Genomic DNA, 6294 nt, shown 5'->3' with positions numbered 1-6294 from the left:
TTTTCACTGTGACTTTGGCATGTGGGTTTCTTTTGTAGTTTCTGATTCTTGTGTGAGACTCAAGTCTTCCTTTGTTGAGTTTAGGTCTGTTTCTGTTTGTATACTTTAAGTGCCTTTGTTGTTGTCTTATTGGGTATGAAAAACTGGCTCATCTGGGCTTCAGGTTCTCTCTTTTGATTTTATATTGGAGGGACCTGATGGCTTTAGTCCAGCTACTCAGGAGTTCCCACAGAGGACCAAGTCAGATGAGGATCACGTGCTCTCATGCTTCTTCCTAAGGTCTGGTCCCTTTAGTCAGCAGGCATAACACAATTTGGGAGTCTTGTTAGGTAGAGGTAGGATTTGGGCACTCTCAGGCAGTCAGGGAAAGAGCCTGGTTTCAGGAATCCAGGGCAAGCAGGGAAGGAGGCTGGCCTTGGGAATCCCAGGCAGATTGGGGTGGGAAAGCCAGGGAAGAAGGCTGGTCTCAGGTTTGCAAAGGCAAGTTGGGGTGGGGGCAGGCTTTGAGGACCCTAGGGAGCTAGACTGAAGAATTGTGTTAGTCTGGGTGCAAAGGATTAGGAAGCAATGGGGGGGGATCTGGGACAAGAGTGTAGTCCAGAGGTCTGGAGTGCCAAGAGAAGAAGTGGGCTTGTGCCCACAGTTAGGAAGATAATGGAATGTGGGAACTGAGAGGTTGAATCAGAGTGTGGGAGTCAAGGTGCAGTGGACTGTTTATCATTTTTTATTGAATTTTTGCAATTTTTTATTTAAAAATTTATTGTTAAATAATTACAGCATCATCAGAAGTTACCAACAACATGTAAGGAGGGTCTTTGTGCTCTACAAGCTGTTTCCCCTATTGCTTTACTTAAAAAAACTGTATTGAAGTTTTGTGTATCTCATACACAACTTATACTCCCTTCCCTATCAGCACCCTCCCAATGCCTCCATTGGATTTCATGCACTCTGTCATTTATGAAAAGGCCTTTTGAGTTAAGTTAGTATCCCCTGACATCTGTCAGTGCACATTCAGCAACAGTGGTCTAGTAAGCCTATCAAAAGTCACTCCCTTAAAGAAGATCAGCTCTTCCTCACTCGGCAGTAATCAGCAGCATACTACATTCCTGTCTCACTTGAATGCACACTTGAATGAGGGATCCTCAGAAGACTATGACATTTGAGAGTCGGGTCACCATCAAGATTTGTAATGTCTTTCCTGGTTTGATAGCTTTGAACACCACAACTAAAATAAAATTCTTGGCTAAAATAGCAGAAACAGCAACAGAAAACACAACTCCAAACAACATTTGCTCAAGATACAGGTGACCAATCCAGGTTTGCCAACAAACATCAATGAGCAAAAGAAGCAGAGCATCAGAGAAATGAGGAGGCTATAACTGAGGCTCCTGTTATTTGCTCTGACAATGGGTGTGTCCCGATACTGGACAAATAATCCTAAAACCAGAGCAGATAAGACAGATAAACTAATGGCCAGTGAGCTCAAAACAGCTCCTAGAGTATCTTCATGGGACAAAAAGTCATAATTTTAGGGAGACACTGGTCATGCTCCTTATTTGGATATTGATCTTCAGGACACATGATGAATTGATCCATATCTGAAAGACAGCAGGTACTTTCCAAATATATATCTAAGGACGTATATCTTGAAGAGACCCATGGCATGGTTCCGAAGGAAATGTCCTTTGTTATGTTCATAGAACCATAAGAAAATTAGATGACTATGTTAATTTCTAAAAAATCTTATTACTTCTTATTTTATGTGTATGACTGTATTCCCTGCATGTGTATAAGTTTACTCATGTCATGCAATGGCTCCCTATGCCATACCACATTACAGTTATGCCTTGATAAAGAAAAGCTTGGCACTTAGCATCCATTTTAAGCCAAGAGCAGACCCAACTCTGAGAACCTCTTCCTTCAGTTCCTCTTCTCTTGGAACTGTGCTCTCTAAGAAAGGACACATTCTTCCTTTTATCAAAACAGTATATCCAGGATGAAACGGGGAAGTAAAAGTGGACCCATATCTTATCACAAGATTATGAACTTTCTGACCTCTACTGACATAATGAGCACACACATACAGCCATGAGCAGATGATTTCAATTTCCCTCATTGCTTTCAATAATATACACACTATTTGTAGTTCTTGATATGTGAAAATACACACAAATATTCACATATTATTTTGGGTCAAGAGCAAGGAAGAGTCACAGGGATTAAGATCATGTACTCAGGTCATAAGAGGAGCCCATGGCTCAGTGAGGTTGTCTATATTATAAATTGACTACTATAAAATTATATTTTTTGTTGCAAGGTTAATTAAAAGTCATTTGTCCATAGTATGTCTGTATTGTAAAAATCATTCGCTATGAAATGACTGATCCCAACACTGTAGAAAATGGGAAAGAGGAAGTAGAAATGCTGTAGGGTACAGAACTACTGCCAAGCAGTGTTTGTAAATGTGCATTTCAAATATTAGGATTATATATATACATTCTATACATAATATATATAGAATGATACATTCTATATATATATAATACATTCTACATATAGATTATATATATAGAACGTATCTATATACATTCTAAGAAAAGAGAAAAATAGAGTCAATTAAATCAAGAAAAATCAGAAAAAGAAAAAATTATAAAAGAGGAGCCAAAACTAGGAAAAAACGCATGGAGAACTTTCACAGATGATACATATTAATACAGGTGACAGGCCCAGAGCTAGACTTGGGAGTCTGGGAGATTGGAGAGTGAATTCTGGGGTTTGAAAATTGTCCCGATTGGTGAAGATGTGGGGTGATGAACTGAACTAGACCTAGCAGACTTGGACTGCGGACAGGAAATTTTGGGGTTGGGGATCTCACTGATCTAGAGGTGGTGTGTGGGTGCACCATGCAAGCTAAGCACATGGGAGCCTGGATGGAACGGGCAGTGCTGAGGCTGGGGAGCTCACAAGTCTTGTGGGTGTATGGGGGTGCATGACCTGAGCAAAGTAGGGGTGGAAGGTGGGAAGGGGTCTGAATGTGATCAAAATACATTGCTTGAAATTCTCAAAGCAATAAAAATATTTTTAATGAAGCCAGATGCCTTGTGCAATCTTGATCAAAAGCAAAGTTAGAAACATCACATTTCCTAATCTCAAATAATTTGATGAAACTATAGAATACAAACGTCAAAAAGACCCATAGACAAAAGGAACAGGACAGCAAGTCCTGAATCAGCCTGAACATATGAAGTCATCTCTCTTTGACAAGGGCACAGGAATAAACAAAGGGGAACAGATATTCTCTTCTAAATGTTGCTGTAAAAAAAAATAGGTGCCCACATGTAAAACATTCAAGTGATTCTTTTATTTTATGCCATATAAAAAATAAAGTAAAAGTGAAAATGAATGAGAACCGTATAACTATAAAACTCCCAGAATAAAACAATGGGGAAGTCCTTCTATACCATTAGTTTTGATAATGATGTTTTAAAATATGACATCAAGCTGGGCGTGGTGGTGCACACCTTTAATCCCAGCACTTGGGAGGCAGAGGCAGGTGAATCTCTGGGAGTTTAAGGGCAGTTTGGTCTCCATAGCGATTCCAGGCCAGCTGGGGCTTCAGGGAGACCCTGTCTCAAAAAGACCAAAAAAAAAAATGACATCAAAAGCATAGTCAACTATGAACTAGAGAGATGTGTCAGCAGTTAAGAGCATGGGCTGTTCTTTCAGAGGACCAAGGTTTGGTTCCCAGCACATACATGTTGGCTAACAACTGTCTGTAACTGCCGTTCCAGGGGATCTGACCATGTCTTCTGATCTCTGTGGGCATTGCATGACATGGGTGAACTTAAAATGGGTGAACTTAAACACATGCAGGCAATATACTCATACATATAAAATTTAAAAAACTATAATATTCTTTAAAAAGCATAGTCACCTAAAGCAGAATTGGATTACACCAAAAGAAAAAGCTTCTCCAGAACAAACAAAACAATCAATAGAGGACAAAGACATTCCATGGATTAAAGGAATACATACGCAGATAAGACACACAATAAACACTAATGTCCAAAATTATAGGCAATGAATACAATTACTTAACAAAATAAAAGAAAAATAGGGAAAATTAAATGAATAGATTGTTTCTCAAGAAAGACATACATATGGTCACAAAATATACAGAAAGATGATCTGCATCACCAATCTTCAGAGGAAGGCATCTCAGAGCGATCTATCACTTCATATGTGTTAGGATGATTCATGTTAAAATTCAAAAAGGCAAAAAATCGTTTTTGTGATCCGAAGAGAAGTTTCCCTTGCTTGAGGAAATAACCTCCCACACATGCTTGGGTAAGAAACTCTAAATTTAGAGAGCTGCACACAAAAGAGAACATGGAAGTAAGAGCGAGTGGTCTGAAAGAAGGGTTTCAACAGGAGAGAGAGGGATAAGAGAGGGGAACGGGGAGTGGAAATGTCCAAACTTCACCATATCAATGTGTGAAACTGCCAAATATTAAGATTTAAAATAAGATAAAAAAATTAAAAGTGTTGGCAAAACTGTGGAAGGGTGGAACTCTTGTATATGATGGGAAATGCGAGCTGGCACAGTAAGAGATCATAGGATTTTCTGGGAAAACAGATGTGGGAAGGTGCTGGAATGATTTGAGTTAGTGCTGCACCATTTAACCCATTTCCATTTTAAAGAAGTTACATTAATTTATTTTGGTTTGTGGTTTGATTTTTAAGAGGCAGTTTCTCTATATCACCCAGGTTGACTTCAAACTCACGATCCTCCTGCCTCAGCCTCCTGGGAGCTGGTTAACTGACATGCACCATGATGCCCAGCCTTAGAGAAGCTGTTTGTCCTTTTTATGACCCATTTATCTGAATAAAAAGGAGGCACTGGAGAGATGGCTAGGGGTTAGGGGCCTTGACTACTCCTGCAGAGGAACCAGTTCGATTTCTAGCACCCACATGACAGCTAACAATCATTCTTAAGTCCAGTTCCATGGGATCTGACTTCTTCTGACTGTCACAGGCCCTGGATGACATGGGTGCACATACAAACATGCAGGCAATACACTTATACACATAAAATAAAAGTAATAAATTAGACAAGATCAGGTGCATTCAGGGTGGTATGGCCGTAGACTAAAAGTAATAAATTTAAAATGAAATATTTGGATCACAGTTACCAAGGATCCTTTACAGCTGGCCATATTTATACTTGTAAAACTCCCTTGAATTAATTATTCTGATAGCTTCACAAAATAATGAAATTTTTAAACAAAAAGTTGTACGGCTGCTAAACAGCATAAGTAAAATTGTTTGAATATGCTCATGAGCTGGTAAATCTTTCTTCAAACATCATGTACTGCTTTATGATGGTTATGTTAATTAGATGTAACTAAGAGCCTTTAAAATGCATTTTAGGCCACCTTTAATCCCAGCACTCGGGAGGCAGAGGCAGGCAGATCTCTGTGAGTTCAAGGCCAGCCTGGTCTACATAGTGAGTTCCAGGGCAGCTGGGGCTACAGGGAGACCCTGTCTCAAAAAGACCAAAAAGAATGCATTTTAAAAATCTTTTTCTTTAATTTGAGGATAACCAAGGAAAGATAATGTATCAAACATAGAAAGGACAAGCCAGGGCCCAAGGAAAATACAAGCTCCAGACTTCCATGGGAGAGAAGCCCTGTGTGCACCTTTAACAAGTGAATCTTCTTCCACCCTGAGTGACAGCTCCTCATGAAGTGCCTGGGTGATGGTGTACACAGCAGCATAATATGTTGAAACGCTGGTATGAGGTATTCATATCCCAAGCATGCAGGGCTTGTTCACACTGACTCAGTAACCTGACCCAATGCTAATCCAAAGATGGACATTCAAATAATATAGACCACACATCCTGGATAAAGATATCATAAGGATATTTCACAGGTTAAACACTACTCTGAAAATCCTTGAATCCAGGAAATTCATTTGTACGAACAGAAAATGATAGCCTTCCACCAAAATATGTATAACTTTGACTTTGTCCAAGGGGTAATATAGTCATATCCCAGTGGGAAGTTGTAATCCAGATAGTACCAAAAGGAATATGGCAGAAGATTTCATATACAAATCTCAGAAGAGAGTGTCACCAAATGCAACATGAACATTTGTGAATATTAATCTTTCTACAAAAAGTTGTTTCTTAACTGAATCTTTAGCAGGAAATTCTAGAATCTTCTCAGCAAATGCAACACAAAGTCCATGGTTGGTCATTTCTTGTCATGTCCTTAAGGAATAGTTCTCCTC

General features: G+C 39.3%; 1 pseudogene; it reads right to left on the bottom strand.

Moving 5' to 3' along the window:
- Nucleotides 1-1073: 1073 nt before the first annotated feature.
- LOC103727576 overlaps nucleotides 1074-6294 on the bottom strand; it is an 11796-nt pseudogene continuing 6575 nt past the window's right edge.

The sequence above is a fragment of the Nannospalax galili genome, unplaced genomic scaffold (genome assembly GCF_000622305.1).
Source record: "Nannospalax galili isolate Female #2095 unplaced genomic scaffold, S.galili_v1.0 scaffold589, whole genome shotgun sequence".
Lineage (NCBI taxonomy): Eukaryota > Metazoa > Chordata > Mammalia > Rodentia > Spalacidae > Nannospalax > Nannospalax galili.
Note: the sequence above shows the minus strand (reverse complement) of the source record. Positions and strands in the feature narration are given on the sequence as shown.